Genomic DNA, 14,610 nt, shown 5'->3' with positions numbered 1-14,610 from the left:
AAGAAAAGGTGCTCAATGGTTTCACATTCTGTCATACAAAAGACACACCGGTTCACTTCAAAATTAAATCTTTTTCTTAATGTTTCGGCAGCTGGATTGATATTATGTATTATTTTGAATTGAATTTCTTTCAACTTGGGTGCAATTGGCCATTTAAGATAGCTGCATGGCTGTAGTTTCCTTTCCTGTGATTTTTATTTTCTTTGATTTGTCAATATCATAGAATAACTATTTTTAACATACTTCCAAGTACTTTGTTTTTACATTTTTGTTCACCTTATTTAAATTTGCCAATTTTCAACTCAGGAAGTTTAATCACCACATTTGAATTAAGCAAGGTATTTTTAATCATGAATTTAAGGGAAGTGGAATAGCTCTACTGATTTGATTAAACTCTCTAACAGAGCATTTAAAATTAAATTTTTCGACAAAACATTCAAATTGTAACAAATTGCCATTTTTATCCATCAAATCTGTCACATATAAAATCTGTTTGTCATACCATTCTTCTTTGAATTTAGTCTTCCTATTAATTACAATGGCTCTATTATTCCACAAGGTGGAGCTATGCGGTGTAAAGTTGTGGCTGAATATCATTTTCCAGTAGAGCAGAATTTGTTTATGGAAGTCAGATAGTTTGATTGGTAATTTATATATTTCAAAGTCACATTTTAACAGGAATTCTAATCCTCCAACCTTTTGGAAAATATATTTTGGTTTGTGGAACCATATAGAATACCATATAGAATGTGTCTGTGAAGGTTCTCAGTCATCCAGGTCATTGTAGTCTAAGGAGCTTTGAAAGAAAAGCGTCTGGACTTAAAGCACCGTCCCTGTTACTCTCTAAATATGTACAGTAAATACAAATACAAATTTATACAATATTACTAAAAGAAGAATTACTAAACAGAGATTTATTCTACAGGATAAGGTGTAAATTGGCCATGGTAAAATTTATAAATAATGTGTTATTGACAAGAACGTACATTGGAAGTTTTCAATGATACATTCAATGATACATTAATGAAATATTGGCCATTAAAAACAGTTGTAAGGACCAGTTCCTCTCCAAGAATGTTAAGTGTTTCCAGTGTTTTCTAGGACATCATTAAATTCAGATGTTAGGAATTCAGCCAAAAGCTATTGCTGTTGAAAGCAAATGCCATTTTTATTCAGATAAGTTTAACCATATGAAAAAAGATATTATTTGCCAGTGCAAATGTAAACAGAAGCAGAAAGCTTAAAATTAACGGCTTTCGTTTTACTTTATGCAAATAGAAATTAAAAGGTACAGAACCTTAAACAACTGTTTCACAGTCTTGTGCAAAAACTTACACACTTCAAGTATCCAGAAACATTCAAATGCAGTTAATGTATCATTGAATGTCAATATTATCAATATACTGCACAACTATGCAGTCATGGAATTATGGTAACTGCAAAAATGTTTTTAAATTGATGACCTGAATTGAATCAATATCGGATCGGAATCGATCGGATTAGATATTGATAATCGATTTTGCTCCAGGAGCTACCTGCCATCATCTCCGCGGCTGCAGTCCGCAAGGGGCTAGCCGTGCCAGAACCGGCTCCGCCTGAAGCAGATGATTTGGCGGGAATTTTCGGGGCAACACAAACGCGCTGTCCAGACCCCATCTGGCCGCGCTTCCCCGCTGCCATGAGCTGCTGGTCCGCCGCATTCTCCGAACCTGCTAAGGTCAAAGTGCCAATTTCCACATATGCGCCCATTACCAAGGTCAAGTGCTTCTCCGACCAGGGCTGGCCATCCGTTCCTCCACTGGAGCCGGACTTGGCCTCGCTGTTTGGTGCCAAGAACTACCTCACTGGCCCGCGAGCAGTTCCCGCTTCTAAGCATGACCAGCTGCTGACGCAGCTCACTGATCGCGCACACCAGTGTGCCTTCCAGACCGGCGCTGCAGGAAATAACATTGCCCTTCTTGCCTTTGTCATTTCCAAAATGGTGGAAGAGCTTGACGTTCCTGACGAGTCGAAAACCATCATTACTAAAACTGCTGATTCCATTCTCAATCTGTGTGCTGCTGTACTCAGCGGTTCTGCTCACATTGCTGCCTGGCAGACCCTTATCCAGTGGGCCTTGTGTCTCATGGCCCTGCCCTCCATTCCTGAACACCTGCACAGAGAGATGCTGGAAGGCCCCATCAGCTCTGATGTTCTGTTTGGTCCCCATCTTAGGAGTGTCATCGAGAGGGCTCAGAAGACAGCTGAACTGTCAGCCACGGTGTGAGACCTGGTCCACCCTCGGTCCGCCTCTCACTCCGGCCGTTCCTCCAGAGGATTGGACGAATGGCGCGGAAACTTCAGACACCCAGCTGCTCCGCCCACCCCACCGAGCCGGCCTCCTGCTTAGGTTCCATCTCAGCGGGACCAGAGAGTTGGCAGCCAACAGTTTCGAAAGAGCCAGCAGATACCATCTTGGCCGTCACAGTCGCAAGAACCTCGCTGAAAGCAACCACGAAAATGACTCGTTGGGGGGGGAATGTGTGTGCTTCTGACTGTAATGTTAACTCTGTGAATGATTTTGGTTTTGAAAAAAAACCCAAAAAACTTCACATTGAGAGCACAATCCTACAGTCCTCTGCCGAATCCTCACACATGTTCCCCACACCAAGCACTGCGACACACCTGCATGTTCACGCAGTCAGTCATATTACACGAGCAGCTGTAAGGGTGCGCTCCATTTGCGCACTGGCCTTAGCTTCCAGCCAGGCCCAACACATACCGCTCCCCCCACAACGTAGGGTGGGACGGGATGTCATGGCGCTATCATGACCACACGCAGCGACACAGTGAGCGGCTCCATCTGCTGGCACTTTGTCGTCCCCATGCATGGGTCTGGCTCCCACTCGTCCTTTATCTTTGGAATCCACGCTCTACGGTGCGGTTTAGCCTCTTCCAGCTGTTTCACACTCGCCCTTTCGAGCGCAGCCCTTTGTGGGTCGCTCCCAGTTCTCTGGTGCGAGCGACGGCGATAAGGGCGCGAACCCAGTCCTCAGACGTTGTTCACGTGATTTCGAACACGCGTCCGCTGTCGGAACGCGCGCAAGAATGGCGCCGCTTTTGTCTCATGAGCAAATGGATATCGGACACCATTCAATGCAGTCACACACTCCATTTTCAGTCCGCTCCTCCTCCCTTCAACGGGATCGTGGAGACGACGTTCACATCACAGGAACAATCTCAGGCCCTGGAGCTGGAGCTACAGGAACTTCTGTCCATGAACGCCATTTCCCAAGTCCCTCGCGGACAAGAGCTCTCAGGCTTCTACTCCCGCTACTTTGTAGTACCGAAGAAGTCAGGAGGAATGAGACCAATTCTCGACCTTTCCCTGTTTCATAGCAGTGATGCATTTCCGCATGTTAACAATGAGGCAAGTCCTAGAATACGTGCGCTCCGGGGACTGGTTCAAGTCGATTGACCTGAAAGACCCATACTTTCACGTCCCAGTAATACCCAAACACCGGAAGTTCCAGTGCTTTTCAATCAAGGGAGTTCAATACCAGTTCAATCGTCTCCCTTTCGGCTACTCGCTAGCCCCGCGCACCTTCTCCAAATGTCTGGAGACCGCTCTGCAGCCATTGCGCACGGCGGGAATGAGGGTTTTATTTTACCTGGACGATCTGCTCCTATGCGCCCGGTCCAAGGACAAGGCGTCAGAGCAAACCAGGAAGTTAATAGAGCATCTGTCAACCCTGGGGTTTTCCATAAACTGGGAAAAGAGCTCCATCCTTCCATCCCAGTCGATTGTGTTTCTTGGGGTGGAGCCTCCCTAATGAGAGCACGTTTGTCTCCGACGAGAGCAGCAGATCTCACCACGGTGATCTCCCGCGTGCAACCCTGCAAGATTGGGAGAGCCCTGTTAGTCATGAAACTTCTGGGCATGATGGCTGCAGCCCACGCTGTGGTGCCGTTAGGTTTACTACACACGAGACACCTACAGCGTTGGTTCATCTGCCTCCGGGTACACCCGATACGTCAGAAGACACAGATGTTGAGGGTTCCCCAACTTCCTGTCCCTAATTACCTTCTTTTTTAAAGGGGCAACATCATCTAATGCCACACGTAAAGAGGAATTCACATGATGAACTAAGGCATCAATTTGTGAGGGGCTAGAACTGAAAATATTGCCCTCTGCTACATGCCTCTGAGATGCTGAGGACAGTAAAGATGGAACAGTTGATTTAAAAGACGCAACTGCGTTGTCAGATAGAGACCGACTATAATGAAATTTACTTTCATGTCTCGAGAACTCAGTTATAAAAAACTCAAAGGTTATCAGAAAGTGGTCCGAGAGGACTGGATTATGTGGAAAGATTGTTATTTCCTCACACTCAATGCCATAAGTCAGAACAAGATCCAATGTATGATGGCAGGAGTGGGTGGAGCTATGTATTCTTTGAGTAAAACCAATTGAGTCTAAGATATTACTAAAGGCTACATTGAGGCAATCATTTTCGATGTCCACATGAATGTTGAAATCCCCCACTACAATGACTTTATCAGTATTTAGCACCAAATCAGATAAAAAAATCAGAGATCTGATCCAAAAACTCAAGAGTAAGGGCCTGGTGGACGATATAAAACTACAAACAAGAGTGGTTTTACAGTTTTGCAATCTGGATTAGGAAAACTAAGAATAAGATGTTCAAACGAACTGTAGCTATTAATCTGTAAGGGACTGATTAATAAGTCCGAATGAAAAATGGTTGCCACTCCTCCTCCTCGCCCTGTACTTCGAGCAATGTGATGATTTAAATAATTTGAAGGAGTCGACTCCTTTAAGCTAACATAGTCCTCTTGCTGCAGCCAGGATTCTGTGAGAGAGAGCAAAGAGATCTGATTATCATAAATCAACTCATTAACTAACAAAGTCTTAGAAAAAATGGATCTAATGTTCAACAACCCACATTTAATTTTTCTAGTTTTCTGCTCAGTTGAATTTGTTCTAATATTTATGAGATTTCCATGATTTGCTTTATTAAGCCTGATATTTAATCTGTGTGATTTTGGCCGTGGGCAGGACACTGTCTCTATGGGGTAGTGGGTGGGTAACAGTACAGAAGCTGCAGAGGGGTGGGTTAAACTACGACTCTGCTTCCTGGTCTGGACCCTGGGTTGTCATGGAGATCTGATAAAACTGGCTATATTCCTAGAAAGAAGAGCTGCACCATCCAAAGAGGGATGGATGCCGTCTCTCCGCATCAGACCAGGTTTTCCCCAAAAAGTTTTCCAATTATCAATATAGCCCACGTTGTTTTCAGGACACCACCTAGACAACCAGCGGTTGAAGGACAGCATGCGGCTAAACATGTCGTCACTGGTCCGATCAGGCAGGGGGCCAGAGAAAATTATGGAGTCTGACATTGTTTTGGCAAACTTACACACCGAAGCAAATTTAATTTTAGTGACCTCCGATTGGCGTAACCGGGTGTCGTTACCGCCAGCGTGAATAACAATCTTACTGTATTTACGCTTATGCTTAGCCAGCAGTTTCAGATAAGATTTAATGTCGCCCGCTCTGGCCCCAGGTAAACATTTAACTATGGTTGCTGGAGTCTCTAATGCCACGTTTCTGACTATGGAGCTGCCAATGATCAGAGTCGGCTTGTCAGTGGGTGCGTCACTGAGCGGGGAAAATCTATTAGAAACGTGGACGGGTTGGTGGTGGCCCACGGGCTGGGTTCTATGCTTCCTGCGTACCGTCACCCAGCCGGCCTGAGGTCCCGGCTGCTCGGGTTCCACTGGAGGGTCGCTACGGGGTTGTTCTGAGCTAGTTAGCCCCGCGCTAGCTAAGTAACTACGGCTGTTTACAGGTTTTTCAACAGCGCGGAGCCGGGACTCCAATTCTGACACCCTCGCCTCCAAAGCTACAAAAATGCTACATTTATTACACGTACCATTATCACTAAAGGAGGCAGAGGAGTAACTAAACATCTGACACAGAGAGCAAGAGATAGGAGACGGAGAAGCAGAGACAGAAGTAGCCATAGCCGTGCTGAGGCTAAGCTAACTGGACGAGCAGCAAACTGTTCAGTACCAAATAAACTGTGTGCAGACTCAAATGGTTCCCTAAAAGCTAGGTGGAACAACAGAAAATGTGCGTTTTAGCGTGCTTTTGTGCTACAATAACTCAGAGATATCCAAGTACAGAGAAATTAAATCAGCTTTAGCGAGCCCCAAACACCAAACAGCTACACGGAGTGCAACACTGAAAACAGGAAACAGGAAACGCCTTACCGCCAGGTGCAGCCTGTAATCCCAACGAATGAGGTGTCCCAGCAGCCATGCCGGAACCACAGTCGTCCAAGGCCAACGAGCCGGAGCACCACCCAGGAGTAGTCGATGCAGATGACGAGTCACGGATCCACCCCCAGGAAGCAGGATCCACACAAGCTCAGCAGAGGAGAGAGAGCACAGTGTAGGCACTTCAATGTAGACACGACAAAAGTGCATTTCATGTCATCAAAGAAATAAAAAATAATAAAAACCTAACTCTATGAGTGCCTTTTGTACTATGTGTTAGTTTTATGTGTAATTACCCATGAAGTGAAGAAATGGATGCAGCCCTGACTGTGTATGATGCAAAAAGGAATGATGCGAGAAGCAGAAAAATGAAAGAAACCCTAACTGGTATCAGTGAATCCTCACTGTAAATACTTGTGTCAGGACAGGGGCAAAATTGGTTATAGCCCCGTAGGATAAATCAAAGAATTGATAATCACAAACATAATTTTCACTGTAAAAATCAACTGGTCAAAGGTACTATAAAAAAACAGAAATGTAAATCAGTACTAAAATGTAAATCAGTGGTTAGTAATCATGTTCATGTTAATGTACCCTTAAGGAATTGTGATTAGTAAAGATTAAAAAAAAAAAAAATTTTGGACAACAGTACTATGTGACCTAACCCACTCACTGTTACCTGGCCTTCTACCTGACTCCAGGAGCCCACAGCACGTCCGTCTCAACACACCTTAAGTCTGCACGTGACGTATAACAGGAAAGACAACCATGTACACTCACAAACAAACAAATTTGTGTAACCAGAGATAGAAATCTGTGGAACCAACGGGACGTATTTATCACCCCCCTTTTGAAGTCGGTGGATTGTTGTTGTTGGTATCGGCCAAATCTGTGGGACCCTTGTGCAGTTTGATATGGTCCCTGTGTACCCATTTGTAGACGGGCGCCTTGTTTTTGTCGGCGATCTTGATCTGATACACGACCGGAGAGATCTTATCTGTAATCAGGTATGGACCCGACCATCTGGGCAAAAGTTTCTTAGCCAGCTTCCCCGAGGTCGCATTGTTGTTACCCGTTTTGGGAGCGAAAATGTAGTACCAGGCCTGGTCACCTACATCGAGTTCGGAATGTGAGGCTTTCTTATCGTAATAAGTTTTTCTGCCTACAGATGACTTTTCCAGAGATGCCTGTGCGAACGAGAATGCTGCAAGCAGGGGAGTTTGCAGGTTCTGGTCGTAGAAGTGATGGTTTAGAAGAGTCTGAGGGGGCCTGGCTGGCGGGACTGACGCGATGGCGTCGTCCGAGCAATGTTGGCACGAAGCCAAACCCATGCCAAGAGGGCTACGTCGGTTCTGGGCGTAGCGCACCTCGATATCGAAGCTTTGAAGAGCCAGCAGCCACGAAGCAATTCGCGAATTGGTCACCACACCATCTCTGATGCGCTGACTGTTAAGGAAGGTCACCGGCTGGTGCTGTGTCTCAATGATGATTTTCTGTCCGCCAATGTAGTTCGCAAAGTACTTAACGGCCCACATGGTGGAAAGCAAAGCCTTTTCACAGTCCGAGTATTTCAACTCAGGTCCAGGCAAGAGCTTACTAGCATAGGCCACGACACGCCTGTCGCAGTCATGAATCTGGTAGAGACCAGCACTCAAACAGTGAGCTGAGAAACCAACCTCAAGATGGAACTCCTTGTCACAGTCGGGGAGCGCCAAGCACGGAGCCGAGCACATGGCGGCCTTCAGGTCATCCATGGCCTGCTGGTGCTGCTCCGCCCACTCGAACGCCACATCCTTCTTCAACAGATTAGTCAGAGGTCGTGCCAACTCAGCGTAATGTTCCACGAACTGATGCGAGTAGTTACAGACCCCCAAGAAGCTGCGAAGTTCGGAGACGTTTGTCGGAGGTGTGATGGTGGCAACACCCTGAATCCTGCCAAGCTGAGGCTGCACTCCCTGTGGTCCCACAAGGAGGCCAACGTACTGAACTTGTGACCTGCACCACTGTCCCTTGGCGAGAGAGATCTTAGCACCCGCCGCCGCGAGCTGACCCATGACATGGTCCAGTTCGGCCAGGTGGTCATCCAACTTACGCCGACGAATAAGAATGTCGTCGACATAGATGAGTGTCCCACGCTCTCGAGCATCGGGGCAGGCCTTGTTCAAGAAGATGTTGAACTCAGCTGGCGAGTTGGAATGACCAAAAGGACACCGGGTGAAGGTGTACTGCCGGTTGGCGAAGGAGAAAGCAAGTTTGTGTTGGTCCGATTCGTGGAGGGGAATCGTCCAGAATCCAGACGCAATGTCAAGGGTGGAAAAGTACTTAACATCTTTCACTTTTGGAAGCTCCTGCTCCAGGCGTGCCATAGGCCACCTAGACAAGGGGACCTGTTTGTTGAGTTGCCGGTAGTCAATGGTAAGTCGCCACTTACCATTAGGCTTCAGTACCGGCCACAACGGAGCCGAGTAGGTGCTGTTGCAGGGTCGAATGACCCCGTTAGCCAAGAGGCTGTCTAGTCTTGGCCCTTAAGCTAGCTGCTATTGGAAGGATGATCTCAGCATCAGCCAATCATGAAGAGCTTAAATGTACGCCCACCAATGGTGGGCACCCCTTGTGGGTATATAAGTGGAGCAACTCCACTGGTAGCCTCCGTTATCTCTTCAAGCCAAGCTTAAGAGCTTTCTTTAAAGAGCAAATTATCTAGAAACAACATTCAACTCACCAGCCATGTCCAGCAATGCAAGGACCTGCCCGGCCTGCCAGACGGGCTCCATCTCCAGCGGCGACCTGCACGTCAAATGTGAGGTCTGTCTCGGGCTCATCACGCTGGCCTGGCCTTGACCCCCCAGGCCTCGTGCCCGTTTTGTGCTGCTCTGCCCATGGCTGAAAAGATCCGCCGGGTCGAGTACTTCACCCCCGCCGCTGACGAGGAATTTATGGTGGCTAACACATACTCGCTGGATAAGGCCTTACAGTTCTTCAATGTCGGCCAGGAGCCGGCTGGCTCCTGCCGACAAAACGATGTCATCGACAGTGAGGAGTACGGCGAGGTTGGCTGCCATAGCCCCTCTTCCCTCCTGGACAACACAGAGGTTGATGAGCTTCCCTCAGCGGGCTCCTCTGCTCCAGTTCCTTCTCGCTCCTCCCTGCCAGCAGTTAGAGCACTGCTCCAGGAGCTACCTGCCATCATTTTTGCGGCTGCAGTCCGCAAGGGGCTAGCCGTGGCAGAACCGTCTATGCCTGAAGCAGATGATTTGGCGGGAATTTTCGGGGCAACACAAATGCGCTGTCCAGACCACATCTGGCCCCGCTTCCCCGCTGCCATGAGCTGCTGGTCCGCCGCCTTCTCCGAACCTGCTAAGGTCAAAGCGCCAATTTCCACATATGCGCCCATTACCAAGGTCAAGTGCTTCTCCGACCAGGGCTGGCCATCCATTCCTCCACTGGAGCCCTTCTTGCCTTTGGCATTTCCAAAATGGTGGAAGAGCTTGACGTTCCTGACGAGTCGAAAACCATCATTACTAAAACTGCTGATGCCATTCTCAATCTGTGCGCTGCTGTGCTCACCGATTCTGCTCACATTGCTGCCTGGCAGACCCTTATCCAGCGGGCCTTGTGGCTCAAGGCCCTGCCCTCCATTCCTGAACACCTGCATGGAGAGATGCAGGAAGGCCCCATCACCTCTGACGTTCTGTTTGACCCCATCTTAGGAGCGTCATCGAGAGGGCTCAGAAGACAGCTGAACTGTCAGCCACGGTGCGAGACCTGGGCCACCCTCGATCCGCCTCTCACTCTGGCCATTCCTCCAGAGGATGGGACGAACGGTGTTGAAACTTCAGACGCCCAGCTTCTCCGCCCGCCCCACAGAGCCGGCCTCCCTCTGAGGTGGAACCGAAGCAGACACCGTCTTGGCCGTCACAGTCGCAAGAACCTCGCCGAAAGCAACCACGAAAATGACTCGTTGGGGGGAATGTGTGTGCTTCTGACTGTAATGTTAACTCTGTGAATGATTTTGGTTTTGAAATAAAACCCAAAAAACATCACATTGAGAGCACAATCCTACAGTCCTCTGCAGAATCCTCTGCCGAATCCTCACACATGTTCCCCACACCAAGCACTGCGACACACCTGCATGTTCACACAGTCAGTCATATTACACGAGCAGCTGTAAGGGTGCGCTCCATTTGCGCACCGGCCTTAGCTTCCAGCCAGGCCCAACACATCCCGCTCCCCCCACAACGTAGGGTGGGACGGGATGTCATGGCGCTATCACGACCACACGCGGCGACACAGTGAGCGGCTCCATCTGCTGGCACTTTGTCGTTCCCATGCGCGGGTCTGGCTCCCACTCATCCTTTATCTTTGGACTCCACGCTCTGCGGTGCGGATCAGCCTCTTCCAGCTGTTTCACACTCGCCCTTTCGACCGCAGCCCTCCGTGGGTCGCTCCCAGTTCTCTGGTGCGAGCGACGGCGGTAATGGCGCGAACCCAGTCCTCAGACGTTGTTCACGTGACCTCGAACACGCGTCCGCTGTCGGAACGCGCGCAAGAATGGTGCCGCTTTTGTCTCATGAGCAAATGGATATCGGACACCATTCAATGCGGTCACACACTCCATTTTCAGTCCGCTCCTCCTCCCTTCAACGGGATCGTGGAGACAACGTTCACGTCACAGGAACAGTCTCAGGCCCTGGAGCTGGAGCTACAGGAACTTCTGTCCATGGACGCCATTTCCCAAGTCCCTCGCGGACAAGAGCTCTCAGGCTTCTACTCCCACTACTTTGTAGTACCAAAGAAGTCAGGAGGAATGAGACCAATTCTCGACTGTTACGACCCCAACCTGTTCTAGAATCCAGGGAGGTCTAACACAGAAATGTGAGAATAAAAAGAAAATGATCTGACACCAAGTCACAACCAAAGAAGAAGTTTTATTAACAAAAATTCACTTATATTCAATTCAAGTTTATTTATAAAGCGCCAAATCACGACAAGAGTCGTCTCAAGGCACTTCACATAATAAACATTCCAATACAGGAAAGTTCATTAAGCCAATCAGAAATAATGTTTCCTATATAAGGAACCCAGCAAATTGCATCAAGTCACTGACTGGTGTCAGTGACTATACAGCAAAGAAGCAGGACTTAAGGGGAAAATGTTTGACGACACATCTTTATCATCTTAATTCGTTTCCGGAAGAGTAGAAGAGGGTGATTTAACGGGACTAGAAATGTCACTCTGAGAACCAAATAAACTGGAGATATCCAAAACCTCATGTGTTCTCTTAGCTTGAGATCGTGTACACACACAAGTGGGGAGCACTCCTGCGGGAGCCTCCTCACATTCTCCAGATGAGATGCCCTCATTGTTCACCACTGGGGGAGGAATGACCGCACCTCCAGCCAAGTCATTCCCTAAAAGAAGAGCTACACCTTCCACAGGCAAGGAAGGGCAGACTGCTACTTCACATGATGCAGTAAAAAGTCCACTCCGTGAGTAAAGTCCCGAGAAGGGGCAGCCAGAAACTCCTTCAAATTAAACATTCTCACGTTAACCCACAAAACCAGAAACAAAACACGGGTTCTCAAAGTAACACCACTAAACAAAATTAACCTGGACGAGCCCCCAATATGTTACGACCCCAACCTGGTCTAGGATCCAGGGAGGTCTAACACAGAAACGTGAGAATAAAAAGAAAATGATCTGACACCAAGTCACAACCAAAGAAGAAGTTTTATTAACAAAACGCGTCCCTAAGGGAGAAGCCCTGGTTAATAAACGAAGGGGAGTTTAACGTATGCTGCAGAGACTTAAAACTGAGGATTTAAGAAACTTAAAGAGCACTAAAATGAGAACTAAAACTCACTGGTTCCATAAGTGAAACCAGGAACAACAGAAGCTTGCCCGGCGGCCTTACCAAAAAGTCCACTGGTGACTAACTCACCCACACAACCGACAGCTCTGTTAAGAGCAAAAGGAAAACGAATATCAGCCAGAATGTTTTCCCAAGCAGGTGGAAATTAACCATCCGGGGGCAACTATGACTTCTACAAGTTCTCAAACACAAGTCTCTTTAATCCTCTCCTCTCCAGTCCTCTCAAACTGTCCTTCTCCTTCCTCTCCCTGTCTCAAACTGTCCTTCTCCTTCCTCTCCCTGTCTCAAACTGCCACTCTGTCTGTCTGTCTGTCTGTCTGTCTGTCTGTCTGTCTGTCTGTCTGTCTGTCTGTCACTCTGTCTCTCTCTCTCTCTCTCTCTCTCTCTCTCTCTCTCTCTCTCTCTCTCTCTCTCTCTCTCTCTCTCTCTCTCTCTCTCTCTCTCTCTCTCTCTCTCTCTCTCTCTCTCTCTCTCTCTCTCTCTCTCTCTCTCTCTCCTCTTTCAGTTCTCTCCCCCCCTTTCCTCTCAAACTGTCCTTCTCCGTCCTCTCCGTGTCTCAATCTCTCCCTGTCTCAATCTGTCTCTCTCTCTCAGTCCTCTCTCTGTTCTCTCCTTCAGTCCTTCAGTGCAGCGCTGATTTTAGCTGCTCCAGCCGGGGATTTCCTGATGCGCATCAGCTGCGTGAGTGTGGCTGGGCGCTCTCCAGGGTGCTGACCATGGTGCTGCAACAGAGCGGAGTAGAAGCCGGGCGCTGGGGAACTCAGGGATCGTAACATCGACCTTTCCCTGTTCAACTGCTCCATAGCAGTGATGCATTTCCGTATGTTAACAATGAGGCAAGTTCTAGAATACGTGCGCTCCAGGGACTGGTTCACGTCAATAGACCTGAAAGATGCATACATTCACACCCCAGTAATTCCCAAACACCGGAAGTTCCTGCGCTTTTCATTCAAGGGAGTTCAATACCAGTTCAATCGTCTCCCTTTCGGCTACTCACTAGCCCCGCGCACCTTCTCCAAATGTCTGGAGACCGCTCTGCAGCCATTGCACACGGCGGGAATGAGGGTTTTATTTTACCTAGACGATCTGCTCCTATGCGCCCGGTCCAAGGACGAGGTGTCAGAGCAAACCAGGAAGTTAACAGAGCATCTGTCAACCCTGGGGTTTTCCATAAACTGGGAAAATAGCTCCATCCTTCCATCCCAGTCAATTGTGTTTCTTGGGGTGGAGCTGAACGCCTCCCTAATGAGAGCACGTTTGTCTCCGGCAAGAGCAGCAGATCTCACCACGGTGATCTCCCGCTTGCAACCCCGCAAGATCGGGAAAGCCCTGTTAGTCATGAAACTTCTGGGCATGATGGCTGCAGCCCATGCTGTGGTGCCATTAGGTTTACTGCACACGAGACACCTACAGCGTTGGTTCATCTGCCTCCGGGTACACCCGATACGTCAGAAGAGACCAGGCACGTGCAGAGGGGGGTGCGGAGGGTGCTTGAGACCCTGCCCCTTTTGTCCGAAGTGCCCAAAGTGCCCTTTTTCCGGTCGTTCGTCAGATTTTACCATACAAATCTGTTATACTGTGATACAAATCGGGCACTAGGACCATGCGGAGGCAGCCGCCTCAAGCTGAAGGCTATTTTCCCTTAGACCCGCCTACAAGCTCACTGATTGGCTCTGCCGCATCCTACTAACGTGTGATTGGTTGTCCTTGCTGTCGCTCTACCTTGTAGCCATGGAGACGACAGACCGGTGTTTTCCCTGCGGACAGGAGTCTGCGGTTCATCTACAGTACCTGTAAGTTTTTTTTTCTGCCTGCTTCACGTCAGCTGGATAGATTTTAATATCAGAGCTTTTGTTTACGTGCGTTTGAGTCCGTGGTTAGTGTGTGTGGAGCAGAGTCAGGTAGCTGCATGAGACACTAAATGAGACAGAGACTTCTCCTGAAGTGTTGCAGAAACTCTCAAAGAATCACGGGTGTGTCTCACTCTAGATTCTCCAGGTCATAACTTCTGAATTACTAATTGAATAAAAATACTTCAAACGGTTTCTAAAAGTACATAAAACGAGCTTTCCAACGAGGTATTACATAATGTAATTCATGTTACTCCAAAAATCGCTATTAGAAGGAAACCAGCTTTGCAGCGTCAGAAAGAAACGGGGCGAACCGCGACGGGAGAGCACAGAACCGAAAGGAGGAGATGATCTGATCATCTTCATCATCAGCTTTTATAAAGTTATGGAAACGTCATGAATAAAATCCACCTGGTTGGTCAGGTGTCCCAGAAGGCTGTTTCTGTAGATGGTGACATGAGGAGGGACAGATTAAAGTCACACTGGTTTTTATTTGAACACTCAACTGTTTACTAAATGATTCAGCTTCATTCCAGCATTATTTATACTTACAATAAATATTTATTTAGCTGAAAATATCATTTTATCAGTGCAGAATTTTATTAG

The sequence above is a fragment of the Nothobranchius furzeri genome, unplaced genomic scaffold (genome assembly GCF_043380555.1).
Source record: "Nothobranchius furzeri strain GRZ-AD unplaced genomic scaffold, NfurGRZ-RIMD1 Scf031, whole genome shotgun sequence".
Lineage (NCBI taxonomy): Eukaryota > Metazoa > Chordata > Actinopteri > Cyprinodontiformes > Nothobranchiidae > Nothobranchius > Nothobranchius furzeri.
This window is presented reverse-complemented; position numbering follows the sequence as displayed.